Source organism: Oncorhynchus masou, chromosome 28, assembly GCF_036934945.1.
Source record: "Oncorhynchus masou masou isolate Uvic2021 chromosome 28, UVic_Omas_1.1, whole genome shotgun sequence".
Classification (NCBI taxonomy): domain Eukaryota; kingdom Metazoa; phylum Chordata; class Actinopteri; order Salmoniformes; family Salmonidae; genus Oncorhynchus; species Oncorhynchus masou.
In genome coordinates, this window is record NC_088239.1 from 62,391,667 (window position 1) to 62,407,420 (window position 15,754).

Sequence of the window (15,754 nt, forward strand, 5' to 3'; positions counted from 1 at the left end):
ACTGTAGCCTCCTGACAACGTTACATAGATTACTGTAGCCTCCTGCCAACGTTACATAAATTACAGTACCCTCCTGCCAACGTTACATAGATTACAGTACCCTCCTGCCAACGTTACATAGATTACAGTACCCTCCTGCCAACGTTACATAGATTACAGTACCCTCCTGCCAACGTTACATAGGTTACAGTACCCTCCTGCCAACGTTACATAGGTTACTGTAGCCTCCTGACAACGTTACATAGGTTACTGTAGCCTCCTGACAACGTTACATAGATTACTGTACCCTCCTGACAACGTTACAAGCCTGATTCAGAAATTAGGGAGAGTATTAAGAATGTATTAACTTTTTTCAATGCTAGTTAAGGATACTATAGTTATCACGTTTCACATTGGATTTATGAACTAGAAAAAGGTAATACGTGTTTTTAATTTTAGTGCTGCTCTGCACACAAGCCTGCTAGCTAGCTCTGGTTAGTTTGCTCTGGTCCAAAGTTAAACCAAATCCAAAGTTGAAAGACATTTAAAGTTCCTCAATAGATGCCGCTCCTCCATCACATAGTGGACCTGTGAGCAATGAGCCCGGTCTTAAGTGTACCAGTGGTATAAAGTGAACATTGGACTCCAGTGACATCTAAGGAATGCAGTCCTTCAACACTGGCTCCATGGGAAACAAATAAAAAAAAAGAGCCCTTTCTCTTTTTAGGTGGAATGGTGACGGTGCTAGAATAAAATGGTGAAAGATGCTTTAGGGTTAAAACAAGCAGGCAGACAAGAGCATGAGAGAGAGAGAGAGAGAGCTAAGATGAGGTAAAGAAAGAGAAGGGAGTAAGGGAGAGAGAGAGAGAGAGAGAGAGAGAGAGAGAGAGAGAGAGAGAGAGAGAGAGAGAGAGAGAGTAAAGAAACAGAGTCGAAGGTTGAAATGTGAGAGGGAAAGGGAGGGTCAGTTACAGTACAGGATCCCTCTGGTGGCAATTGTCCATAGAAATTCACTAGTAACATGATGCCATAGTCTAATACTGTAGTGTTACTCAATGGGTGCATCCCAAATGCCACCCTATTCCCTATATAGTGCACAACTTTTTTTACCAGGGCCCATAAGGCTCTGGTCAAAAGTAGTACACTATGTAGAGAATAGGGTGCCATTTGGGATGTAGCCAGTAACTGGTCTTACTGCTTTACTGTGCCAATAAGCCCTTCGCTCTGTACACAACAAACCAAAACCACTAGAAATGACAAATAGTAGGCACTCTAACAATGGACATTACAGACGCTAAGACTGCAGAAGTACAATTGTTGAGAGAACTAACACAGTGTGATTTGATTAGGATCTCTTTTAGTCCCGATTTGGATGAAGTCTACATATCAGTAAGGAGTGTTTTCTATGGGTTCCGTGTGTGCATGTCTCTCACCGCGGATCTTGCCGCTGACGTGTTCCTTGGAGGTGATTATCTGGTCCATATCTGTGCGTAACACTGTGTCTAGACGGGATGTCTGAACCTCACAGGCCTGGACTAAAGCCTCATACTGAGCCTGGGTCTGAGACAACACCTGCTTATACACCGCCTCAGAGATCTGTAGAGGGGGAGAGAGAGGTTGAACACACACACTGCATCCCAAATGGCACCCTATTCCCTACATAGTGCACTACGTTTGACTGTGGCCCATAACTAGTGCACTATGTAGGCATGTCAAAAAAATGCACTATTAGGGGGGCCATTTGGGATGAGGACCATTTGACCAGGGCCCATGACATTAGCTGAACCATACAGTGGCAAGAAAAGGTATGTGAACCCTTTGGAAATACCTGGATTTCTGCATATATTGGTCATTACATTTAATCTAATCTTCATCTAAGTCACAACAATAGACACACAGTCTGCTTAAACTAATACTACACAAACAGTGATACGTTTTCATGTCTTTATTGAACACACTGTGTAAACATTCACACTGCGGGGTGAGAAAAGTATGTGAACCCTTGGATTTAATAACTGGTTGACCCTCCTTTGGCAGCAATAACCTCAACCAAACGTTTTCTGTAGTTGCGGATCAGACCCGCACAATCGTCAGGAGAAATTTTGGACCATTCCTCTTCACAAAACATTCAGATCAGCAATATTCTAGGGATGTCTGGTGTGAACTGCTCTCGAGGTCATGCCACAGCATCTCAATCGGTTGAGGTCAGGACTCTGACTGAGCCACTCCAGAAGGCATATTTTCTTCTGTTGAAGCCATTCTGTTGATTTAATTCTGTGTTTTGGGTCGTTGTACTGTTGAATCACCCAACTTCTGTTGAGCTTCAATTGGTGGACAGATAGCCTAACATTCTCCTGCAAAATGTCTTGATCAAAGGAAAAATGAATTCCCAAGTTTATGATAGCAAGCTGTCCAGGCCCCGAGGCAGCAAAGCAGCCCAAACCATGATGCTCCTTCTACCATACTTTACAGTTGGGATGAGGTTTTGATGTTGGTGTGTGCCTTTTTTTTCTCCACACATAGTGTTGTGTGTTTCTTTCAAACAACTCAACTGTAGTTTCATCTGTCTACAGAATATTTTGCCAGTAGCGCTGTGGAACATTCACGTGCACTTTTGCAAACTTCAGACGTGCAGCAATGTTTTTTTTGGACAGCAGTGGCTTCTTCTGTGGTGTCCTCCCATGAACACCATTCTTGTTTAGTGTTTTATGTATCGTAGACTTGTCAACAGAGACGTTAGCATGTTCCAGAGATTTCTGTGAGTCTTTAGCTGACACTAGGATTCTTCTTAACCTCATTTAGCATTCTGCATTGTGCTCTTGCAGTCATCTTTGCAGGACGGCCACTCATAGGGAGAGTAGCAACAGTGCTGAACTTTTTCCATTTATAGACTATTTGTCTTATCGTGGACTGATGAACATCAAGGCTTTTAGAGATACTATTGTAAACCCTTTCCAGCTTTATGCAAGTCAACAATTCTTAATCTTAGGTCTTCTGAGATCTCTTATGTTGGAGGCATGGTTCACATCAGGCAATGCTTCTTGTGAATAGCAAACTCAAACTTTGTGATTGTTTTTATTGGGCAGCTCTAAACAACATCTCCAATCTCGTCTCATTCTTTGGATGAAGAGCAGATCAAATTTGATGACCAATTTATGTAGAAATCCCTGTCGTTCCAAAGGGTTCACATACTTTTTCTTGCCACTGTAGATCGATAGCTTTTAGGCTTACATTAGCTACAACTTTAGCGTATTGAAGTAAACTTACAACAAACCAGGCTTCATTTGACCAATATCATGCAAATCATACATGAAAAATGTTTCATTGTGCCTGAAAATGTTGGTAATTCACTGGGGAGTTGCTGCTTGCAGTTCCTGCTTGCTGTGTTCTGAGATTCTCTTAAAGCTACAGCGACCAATTTGAGAGTAACAGGCTATTACAGCAATTCCAGGTAAAATATCTATAAAACAAGTCTCAAGTATAAGGTACATGTCTATACATTTCAGCTGTTTCAAAAACATTGCTCTGCTATTAAGATTTTTACTATAGGAGCAAACATTTCTCTTGGATACTATTTTGTTTACATTAACTGCTTGGCGGGAGCAGTCTCGCACGCGGAGGTGGTGTAAAGATGTGAAAAATGTATCAAGATTCTAGTCTTTACACTATTGTAATACATCTAGCCGCGGGTAGTTTTTCCGATTGCTCTCGGGAATCTATCCTAATGTAAATTCACTCTGTAGGGAATAGGGTGCCATTTGGGACACCGACTCAATCAGCAATGTGGTTAGGAATGGTAGGTTCAGGAGTTTTCCTGACTATGTGACCTGAATGGGAAAAACTTAATATGTGGTCGGGGGAAACTCCAGGTTCTAGGAAAGAACACAGTGCAGCATGTAGGAGGGACAACAACTCACCAGCATCCAGTTCCTCTGTCGCTGTTGAATCTTCCCCTTTAGACGAGGACCAATCAGATTCCTCAACTCTGGATGGAGGGTCTCCATCACTAGGTTGGCTAGGATCTACTCACACACACACACACACACACACTTTATGCATTATCACTTAAACACTCTTTAAAGTGTGTGTAGGAGGTGTCTCTATAAATAACCCAGAGGAGTAATTGGCATTGGCATTAAGTAAAAGAATAAGACTTCAGAGAAGCCTTGTTGTTTGAGTCAGGTGTTTCCACAACAGAGAAAATGACATGGTGTTGTCAGTTGTGACACTTCAAACGGCAACAAACACACAACTCAACCTATGAGTGCAGGAACAACTTCTGAGTCACCCATATGAATGGGTTGAGTGGTGTGTGATTCTGAGGATTTAGTACATGAGTCCATGGAAGTGGGAAAGAGGGCAGTGATGTTGAAGCACTACAATGAGAAACAGCATTATGTGGCTCCTCTACAAAACATAATAATAACTAAATGTATGAGTAAGGTGCCGTTCCCAATACAAGGCACCATGCAATACCTATTAATACAACACCAAAGGCATGTAATAGACTGTTCTGTGAAAAGTCAACTGAATTAAAAACTGGAATATCATATGTATTCAGTGCTCTGGTATTGTCTCCCTAATCTCAGCACCCACAACTTCATGAAATACTATTTTCTCTCTAAAATGCAGTAAAATACTCACACACTCCAAAGAAGCCCAACACGCATAAATCTGCTGGGAGTGGGTTTGTCAGAGGGCCAGTTCTCCATTTCCATTAAATGGAAAATAATACAGGGTATAAATAAGATATAAATATTAAAACACAGTATTTAGTCAGGACCATCTAAGCGTGCAGTGGTCTTGGCTGCAGATTACAAAACCATAACCATGTGTTTTAATTGAATATGCTTGGATCAGGGCTTGACTTGGCCCACTCTGCTTTAGACCTAATTGAATAACCGTCTCAATGCGGTCCAGGCAGCATATTGGAGCTGAACAAAGTGGCTAGATACATGACATGCAGAAGATGTTTTCCTGGAGCATAGATGTCCATATAAAACTACTGTGTTGGTGAGGTACAGTTCATATTTTAAGATGCCTGTGATGCTCTGATGCAACGAAGCTAGAAACACACTATTAGTCCTTCTAGGACAGCTGTTATTACACTGAGCAAACATAAAACGCAACAATATCTAATTTTACCGAGTTACAGATCATATAATGAAATCATTCAACTGAAATAAATTATTTAGGCCCTAATCTGTGGATTTCACATGATATAGATATGCATCTGTTGGTCACAGATACATTTAAAAAAAGGTAGGGGAGTGGACCATAAAACAAGTCAACAAGTATCTAGTGTGACTACCATTTGCCTCATGCATCTCCTTCGCATAGAGTTGATCAGGCTGTTGATTGTGGCCTGTGGAATGTTGTCCCACTCCTCTTCAATGGCAAAGTTGTGCGAAATTGCTGGATATTGGCGGAATCTGGAACACACTGTCGTACGCGTCTATCCAGAGCATCCAAAACATGCTAAATGGGTGACATGTCTGGTGAGTATGCAGGCCATGACAATGGGCCTCAGGATCTCGTCGCAGTATCTCTGTGCATTCAAATTGCCATCGATAAAATGCAATTAAAGTTTGTTGTCTGGAGCTTATGCCTTCCCATGCCATAACCTCACCGCCACCATGGGTAACTCTGATCACAATGTTGCCATACATGTGGTCTGCGGTTGTAAGGCCGGATGGACGTACTGCCAAATTCTCTAAAACGACATTGGAGGCAGCTTATGGTAGAGAAATTAACATTAAATTGTCAACAGCTCTGGGGGACATTTCTGCATCCAGCCTGGTGTCTATGGTTGAGACATCTGTGGCATTGTGTTGTGTGACAGAACTGCACATTTTAGAGTGGCCTTTTATTGTCTCCAGCACAAGGTGCACCTGCGTAATGATCATGCTGTTTAATCAGCTTCTTGATATGCCACACCTGTCAGGTGGAGTGGATGGATTATCTTGGCAAAGGAGAAATGCTCAATAACAGGGATGTGAACCAATTTGTTCCCAAAACTTGAGAGAAATAAGTTTTTTGTGCTTATGGGACATTTGAGGTCTTTTTTTTCAGCTCATGAAACATGGGACCAACACTTTACATCTTGCATTTATATTTTTGTTCAGTGTACACAGGGCCATGATATTGACATGATAAGTCTTGGGTGCCTGTCCGAATAGCACCCTATTCCCTATAGTGGACTAATTTTGTCCAGGGCCCGTTTAGGGTGCACTATAGAGGGAATACGGTGCCATTTCGGATGCAGACCTACTGTCTAATGCCCAACACTTGGACCCCTTTAAAGTTTAGTGTCTCATTTCTACTGAGTAAGTGTGATCACGTCAGAACTTCACAGAGTAACAGTGTCCCGTCCCAAATGGCACCCTATTTCCTGTACACTGCAATACTCTATCAAGTGAAACCAGAGTGATTTGACTCAGGGAATGACAGCACTTAGTCCCTACTTGTACCTTTACAATGGTATCAAGCAAAAAACCCACTCCCACAGTAGGCACACAGGTCGACAGTGGGAAGTGTTGATGATAATCGGGGGAAGAATATGAGTGAAATGGAGCTAGAAATGGAGCTCTTTAAGGGTATACCCCACTAAGAGGAGCAGGGGTTTAGGATCACTTACAGAGGAAGGTGGTGAGGTACACCATGTTCTCTACACTGTTTTCTCAGGGCAAGAGTATTTTCTCCTTCCACATGTACTCTCAGATAAACAGTCAACCCTCAACAAACAGCTGTGAAATACAGACCGGATGCCTGACTGACATCCATCATGGCCACTGACCACTCAAGAGGTTTAGCTAAGGCCGGGAATGACCTGCTGTAAGATTGCTCCTGAACTTTGGTTAGCGATCTTGAATACAGTACATATACTGTAAGGTGTTAGCATCACTAATTCAGAATACATTCAAATGAAATGAGATTGACTAAATGTAACAAAGTCCTCAAGAGCTAGAGCCAGCTCCATAGTGTTCCTCTCACCTGCGGTGGCCCTCCACACATCATGTCCCAGGTGCCGTAGTGTCCCTGAGCTTGCCTGTGGAGTCGCATCGCATCTGTGAAGGCCGGGGTCTGCACCCTGCACTCCTCTGACAGACCTGAAGGGGGCACCAGAGAGCACACATTTAGGATAAGTTGGAGCTTCTGCAGTGGTGGTAGTGTTTGACATGTGTCTGTCCAAAAGGGAGTAGGCACTCACCGTGTGGGTTGGTTTTTATGTGGTGAAAATACACCAGCACTCAAAATCAGGGGATCCTGAATTGAGGAGCTGTTTCTATTAAGGTCTCTGTATTGTGATACAGTCTAAAAGTGAGTGTGTTGAGAAGTGTGGCCATGAACTGAATAGCCACAAGCGGGTGTGCCTGCCTCGGTCTGCCATATGGATTGACGGATGAGACAGAGTGCCACAGCATGTATACAAAGAATACACTACACGCAAACACACAAGCCAGTTGATTAGGTACACCCATCTAAAACAAGGGCAGACCCCCCCCCCACTTGCCTTACATGTGTTGGAAATGTGTGTTGCGCAATTGGTATTAAGGGACCTAACAAGTGCCAGAAAAACATTTCCCACACACCAGTACACCAGCCTGTACCATTGACACCAGGGTGGATGGGCCATGGACTCCTGCTGTTTACACCAAGTTCTGACTGCCACCAGCCTGTACCATAGACACCAGGCTGGATGGGCCATGGACTCCTGCTGTTTACACCAAGTTCTGACTGCCACCAGCCTGTACCATAGACACCAGGCTGGATGGGCCATGGACTCCTGCTGTTTACACCAAGTTCTGACTGCCACCATCCTGTACCATAGACACCAGGCTGGATGGGCCATGGACTCCTGCTGTTTACACCAAGTCCTAACTGCCACCATCCTGTACCATAGACACCAGGCTGGATGGGCCATGGACTCCTGCTGTTTACACCAAGTCCTAACTGCCACCATCCTGTACCATAGACACCAGGCTGGATGGGCCATGGACTCCTGCTGTTTACACCAAGTCCTGACTGCCACCAGCCTGTACCATAGACACCAGGCTGGATGGGCCATGGACTCCTGCTGTTTACACCAAGTCCTGACTGCCACCAGCCTGTACCATAGACACCAGGCTGGATGGGCCATGGACTACTGCTGTTTACACCAAGTCCTAACTGCCACCATCCTGTACCATAGACACCAGGCTGGATGGGCCATGGACTCCTGCTGTTTACACCAAGTCCTAACTGCCACCATCCTGTACCATAGACACCAGGCTGGATGGGCCATGGACTCCTGCTGCTTACACCAAGTCCTGACTGCCACCATCCTGTACCATAGACACCAGGCTGGATGGGCCATGGACTCCTGCTGCTTACACCAAGTCCTGACTGCAACCATCCTGTACCATAGACACCAGGCTGGATGGGCCATGGACTCCTGCTGCTTACAACAAATCCTGACTGCCACCATCCTGTACCATAGACACCAGGCTGGATGGGCCATGGACTCCTGCTGCTTACACCAAGTCCTGACTGCCACCAGCCTGTACCATAGACACCAGGCTGGATGGGCCATGGACTCCTGCTGTTTACACCAAGTCCTAACTGCCACCATCCTGTACCATAGACACCAGGCTGGATGGGCCATGGACTCCTGCTGTTTACACCAAGTCCTAACTGCCACCATCCTGTACCATAGACACCAGGCTGGATGGGCCATGGACTCCTGCTGCTTACACCAAGTCCTGACTGCCACCATCCTGTACCATAGACACCAGGCTGGATGGGCCATGGACTCCTGCTGCTTAAACCAAGTCCTGACTGCCATCAACCTGTACCATAGACACCAGGCTGGATGGGCCATGGACTCCTGCTGCTTACACCAAGTCCTGACTGCCACAATCCTGTACCATAGACACCAGGCTGGATGGGCCATGGACTCCTGCTGCTTACACCAAGTCCTGACTGCCACCAGCCTGTACCATAGACACCAGGCTGGATGGGCCATGGACTCCTGCTGTTTACACCAAGTCCTGACTGCCTCCAGCCTGTACCATAGACACCAGGCTGGATGGGCCATGGACTCCTGCTGCTTACACCAAGTCCTGACTGCCATCAGCCTGTACCATAGACACCAGGCTGGATGGGCCATGGACTCCTGCTGTTTACACCAAGTCCTGACTGCCATCAGCCTGTACCATAGACACCAGGCTGGATGGGCCATGGACTCCTGCTGCTTACACCAAGTCCTGACTGCCATCAGCTTGATGCATCAGGACCCGGGATTCATTGGACCAGGCAATATTTTTCCCCTCCTCAATTGTCCAGTGTTAGTGATCGCGTGCCCACCGCGCTTCTTCTTGATTTTAGTTGATAGGAGTGGAACCTGGTGTGGTGATCTTCTGCAATAGTCCATCTGTGACAAGGACAGATGAGTTGTGCATTCCGAGATGCCGTTCTGTACACCACTTGTTGTACTGCGCTGTTATTTGTCTGTTTGTGGCCCGTCTGTTAGCTTGCACGATTCTTGCCTTTCTCCTTCGACCGCTCTCATCAACGAGCTGTTTTCACCCACAGGACCCCCACTGTTTTTTGTTTGTTGCACCCTTCTCGGTAAACCCTAGACACAGTGCACAAATGTGACAGGTGGGATCGAACTACTACAACCCTCCATGGAATCAGTAGAGGATGGCTCTCAACTTAGTAGAAGCCAAGCTACCTACTGGGAAAGGACTGTATAAAGGAGACCCCTGCTAAATATAACCAAGAGGTATAGCCTTACATGGGAAAAAATTATGTCTGACATAAGCTCCAAAACCAGCATCACATATCACTTCATGACTCCACAATAGTCAAGCATACCGGAAAGGCTCAACTTGAGTGTGAGTGTCTTTGATGTAGTGTAGTCATGTAGCAACAGTGGTGGAAAAAGTTACCAATTGTCATACTTGAGTAAAGGGAAAGATACCTTAATAAAAAATGACTAAAGTAAAAGTCACCCAGTAAAATACTACTTGAGTAAAAGTCTAAAAGTACTTGGTTTTACATCTACTTAAGTATCAAAAGTAAATGGAATTGCAAAAATATATTTATGTATCGAAAGTAAAAAATTATTTCAAATTGCTATACAGTGCTTTCGGAAAGTATTCAGACCCCTTGTTGATTTTATTCTCCACATTGTCAGGTTACAGCCTTATTCTAAAATTGATTAAATTGTTTGTTTTTTTCTCTCAATCTACACACAATATCCCATAATGACAAAGCAAAAACAGGTTTTTATATTTTTTTTGCAAATGTATTAAAAATAGAAAACTGAAATATCACATTTACATAAGCATTCAGACCCACCTTTAGCAGCGATTACAGCCTCGAGTCTTCTTGGGTATGACGCTACAAGCTTGGATACTGAATACTTTCCGAAGGCACTGTATTAAGCAAACCGGACAGCACAATTTTCTTATTTATGTATTTACGGATAGCCAGGGGCACACTACAACATGCAGACATAATTTACAAACAAACAAAGCATTTGTGTTTAGTGAGTCCGCCAGATCAGAGGCAGTAGGGACGACCAGGGATGTTCTCTGTTTAGTGAGTCCGCCAGATCAGAGGCAGTAGGGACGACCAGGGATGTTCTCTGTTTAGTGAGTCCGCCAGGTCAGAGGCAGTAGGGACGACCAGGGATGTTCTCTGTTTAGTGAGTCCGCCAGATCAGAGGCAGTAGGGACGACCAGGGATGTTCTCTGTTTAGTGAGTCCGCCAGATCAGAGGCAGTAGGGACGACCAGGGATGTTCTCTGTTTAGTGAGTCCGCCAGGTCAGAGGCAGTAGGGACGACCAGGGATGTTCTCTGTTTAGTGAGTCCGCCAGATCAGAGGCAGTAGGGACGACCAGGGATGTTCTCTGTTTAGTGAGTCCGCCAGGTCAGAGGCAGTAGGGACGACCAGGGATGTTCTCTGTTTAGTGAGTCCGCCAGATCAGAGGCAGTAGGGACGACCAGGGATGTTCTCTGTTTAGTGAGTCCACCAGGTCAGAGGCAGTAGGGACGACCAGGGATGTTCTCTTGATAAGTGCATGAAATCGGACCCTTTCCTGATAGCATTCAAAATGTAATGATTACTTTTGGGTGTCAGGGAAAATGTGTGGAGTAAAAAGTACATTATTTTCTTTAGGAATGTAGTGAAATAAAAGTAAAATAGTAAAGTACAGACACCCCAAATAACTACTCAAGTCGCACTTTAAAGTATTTTTACACCACTGTGTAGCAAATGTGTGATTTTGATTATTTTACCCTACGCTTACAATAAGTGCCATGGAATCTTTAGTGACCACAGAGAGTCAGGAAACCTGTTCATCATCCCATCCTACACTGAGCAATGTCCCCAATCACTGCCCTGGGGCATTGGGATATTTAATTTTAGATCAGAGGAAAGAGTGCCTCCTACTGGCCCTCCAACGCCACTTCCGGCAGCATCTCCCATCCAGGGACCGACCAGGACCAACCCTGCTTAGCTTCAGAGGCAAGCCAGTAGTGGGATGCAGGGTGGTATGCTGCTCGTGTGAGTCTATCTTGCATGCTTTGGCTGTGGGTCAGACAAAGACAGGAAATAAATGGAGAGAGCTGGGGAGGGGTTGACAGACAGGAAGCCCTCTCTCTGCCCCCAGTGCCCGCTGTGCCAACTCTGGGCTGATGGGTGAGGGTGAAACAGGGCTAGATTGTCTAGGCATTGGCTCTCATGAGAACACACTGGACATATAGATCAGCTGACCAAGCCTGCATCCCAAATGGCACCCTATTCCCTATATAGTGTCCTACCCATGTCTTATAAAGTGCACTCAAAACTAATGCACTATATAGGGAATAGGGCATCACTTCGGATGCACAACAAGAAAAATATGTCGCTAGGGATGTAGTTTGAACCCCTTTTAAAACAGGACTGCTATGAATTCCTTTCTTCATACAAATACACATCTCATACCATGTTCCTCTTGGGACGCGGGGACTAGTGTGAACCTTTACTAAGTTACATGTATTGACACCGAGTATACAAAACAATAAGGACACCTGCTTTTTCCATGACAGATTAAATCATGGTGAAAGCTATCATCCCTTATTGATGTCACATGTTAAATCCACTTCAATCAGTGTAGATGAAGGGGAGGACACAGGTTAAAGGATTTTTAAGCCTTGATACTTATTGAGATTGTGCATGTGTGCCATTCAGAGGGTGAATGGGCAAGACAACATATTTAACAATGGTCCACCCCTCAAAGGACATCCAACAACATGGGCCAGCATCCCTGTGCCCCGACAAATTGAGGCTGTTCTGATGGCAAAAGGGGGAGGGGGAATCCTGGAAAAGGGAATAAATGGTTTGATTCACAATATGACTTGTTGGAAACCATTACTTATACCAAGATCAGGGAGCAGATTGCATCCAGAGTAGCATGAAAAAGTGTGTGTGTCTGTGTAAAAATATGTGGTAGCGTTTACCATGGTCTCTTTATTTGAGACATTTGCCTGTCCATCTTTGCACTACTGCAGTTGGCGTGACTCCTGCCACAGCCAGATCCCAGTTCCCTTCACATCTAGCCTGTGCGTGTGTATTGTTGATGACTTGTTTACAGGAGTCTGTGAGACAGTACCATCAACCGGCTCTCCGGTGGCTTAGAGGCAAGATGGGTTCAGAGTTCAAGTGTATACCATGATAGCACCTCATGGTAAGATACTGAAACGTACTATAGCCTTCAGCTCTATTCTCTACAACCAAGCTCTGACAGCATTACAAAACTCCTTCCCATGCTGTCTGTCACAGCCTGGGTGTGTACCAGCCTCACTACGATAAACACACAAGGACAAACAGAACCCATTCTACAGTCAGCCAACACATTATGAAAACATACAATGAGCGGTAAATATGGTAAACAGTCTGCTCAGGGTTAAAGCAGTGATGTGGAGGTGTGGCGCTCAGAACAAATCAAATTTTATTTGTCACATACACATGGTTAGCAGATGTTAATGCGAGTGTAGCGAAATGCTTGTGCTTCTAGTTCCGACAATGCAGTAATAACCAACAAGTAATCTAACTAACAATTCCTAATCTACTGTCTTATACACAGTGTAAGGGGATAAAGAATATGTACATAAGGATATATGAATGAGTGATGGTACAGAGCAGCATAGGCAAGATACAGTAGATGGTATCGAGTACAGTATATACATGTGAGATGAGTATGTAAACCAAGTGGCATAGTTAAAGTGGCTAGTGATGCATGTATTACATAAGGATGCAGTCGATGATATAGAGTACAGTATATAGGTATGCATATGAGATGAATAATGTAGGGTAAGTAACATTATATAAGGTAGCATTGTTTAAAGTGGCTAGTGATATATTTACAACATTTCCCATCAATTCCCATTATTAAAGTGGCTGGAGTTGAGTCAGTGGTATTATACCCCAGAGGGGTATAATACCACTGCTGGCTATATCTATTCAGGAGTTTAGAAAGCTAGCCAGCTTCATGTCGCTTCACATTCCAGCTCAGGCTTTATCCATGTTACGAAGGTGGGTTTTGATCCTGCACCTGCCGCTTATTTAAGCCAGGCTTGTAACTGCACGTGGCTAGTGGAACACCGAACTCTTCATTAAGACAATGCTGATACAGGAATTGATGGCTCCCTGGTGGCTGGTGGCAGCCCAGGGCTAGCTCTGACTGCCAATGAGATGCACCGCCCTGCAGGAAATACAACTGGTATGGTGATAGACCATGGCTTAGACTGACAGACAGGCTGACTAATCATGAGAGATCATCTCGATCACATACCATAAGCCGACCATAAGCATAGGACTATGAAAAGTTCAACCAAAAAGGAGAAAATGTGCTGGAGAAACAGTATGGAAATAGTCTGATCTTATAGAGAAGAGACAATTAGTTATATCTGCACGGCATTGATATATTACATTGATTGACGTCAGTGTTTGCACAAAAGACAAAATCCCTCATGAGTTACTATTCTAAACGTGTGGGTGCATTGGTAATGAAGATGTCATCAAGTGACAACAATACCATCACCTGCCACAGGTAAGGCCACAGGAACGAGTGGGCGTTTTTTTTGAGTGGTTATCATGGACACCAGGTATAACAGCCAATAACAGCAACATGGCAATTATCCCCCACAGTGACAAGCGCCTGAGTCTTCCTTATATGCTTTAACTCTCTACAAAAGGGAAAATAGAGAAATCAGCCATTTCCTTCCATGCACTCCACTAGCTTTGTGCTAAGGCCTCAGCTTTTAGTGTGGTATTACATTTCTCAAAGAAGGCTTGTATTCAAATAGGATTCAGGCAATTTCATACAACAGGACACTGAGCCACAAGCACAAAACCAGCCTGAGTCTGCATTCCAAATGGCACCCTATTTTGAAAAAGCTGCACACTATTAAGGGTGCCATTTGGGACTCAGCCTAACCCAGTCCTACCCCAGCAAACAATAGATCCTCTGAACGTGATGCAAAACACTTTCGCTAACACTTTTACTGGACTGTACCTCATGATGACCAATTCCGCTGCGGGTATGCAGCAAGTCACACAATGTGTGTGTGTTGGTGGTTAGACTTATCAGGTTGTTTCAGATTATATCACAAGGCAGTATCTCCACTGACACACTGCTCTCGACCTTCGCCTCTCCCGAGTCTGTACGGGAGTTGCAGCGATGAGACAGGACCGTAACTACCAATTGGATACCATGAAATTGGGGACAAAATAGACAAAATATATATATATTTATTTCCAAACAAGCGTTTTTAACAGCCATGATTGAGTGTAGTCTGGCCCAGGGGTATGAAGGTGAACGGAAAGGCACTGGAGCAACGAACCATCCTTGCTGTCTCTGCCTGGCCGGTTCCCCTCTCTCCACTGGGGTTCTCTGCCTCCAACCCTATTACAGGGGCTGAGTCACTGGCTTACTAGTGGTCTTCCATGCCGTCCCTTGGAGGGGTGCGTCACTTGAGTGGGTTGAGTCACTGACGTAATCTTCTTGTCCAGCGTGGCGCCCCCCTCGGGTTCGTGCCGTGGGGGAGATCTTCGTGGGCTATACTCGGCCTTGTCTCAGGGTACTAAGTTGGTGGTTTGAAGATATCATTAAAACTTGTTTTTCAACCACTCCACAAATGTCTTATTAACAAACTATAGTTTTGGCAAGTCATTTAGGACATCTACTTTGTGCATGACAAGTAATTTTTCCAACAATTGTTTACAGACAGATTATTTAACTGTATCACAATTCCAGTGGGTCAGAAGTTTACATACACTAAGTTGACTGTGCCTTTAAACAGCTTGGAAAATTCCAGAAAATTATGTCATGCCTTTAGAAGCTTCTGATAGGCTTTGACATCATTTGAGTCAAATGAAGGTGTACCTGTGGATATATTTCAAGGCCTACCTTCAAACTCAGTGCCTCTTTACTTGACATCATGGGAAAATTCAAAGAAATCAGCCAAGACCCCAGAAAAAAATGTTGTCGACCTCCACAAGTCTGATTTATCCTTGAGAGCAATTTCCAAATGTACCACGTTCATCTGTACAAACAATAGTACGCAGTAACACCATGGGACGACGCAGCTGTCATACCGCGCAGGAAGGAGACGCGTTCTGTCTCCTAGAGATGAACGTACGTTGTGAAAAGTGCAACATCCCAACCGTGAAGCACGGGGGGAGGGGCAGCATCATGTTGTGGGGATGATTTTCTGCAGGAGGGACTGGTGCACTTCACAAAAT

General features: G+C 44.6%; 1 pseudogene; it reads right to left on the reverse strand.

The window, feature by feature from the left end:
- The window catches only part of LOC135518046 (protein Niban 2-like), a 41,084-nt pseudogene that overhangs the window by 5,494 nt on the left and 19,836 nt on the right, over positions 1-15,754 (reverse strand).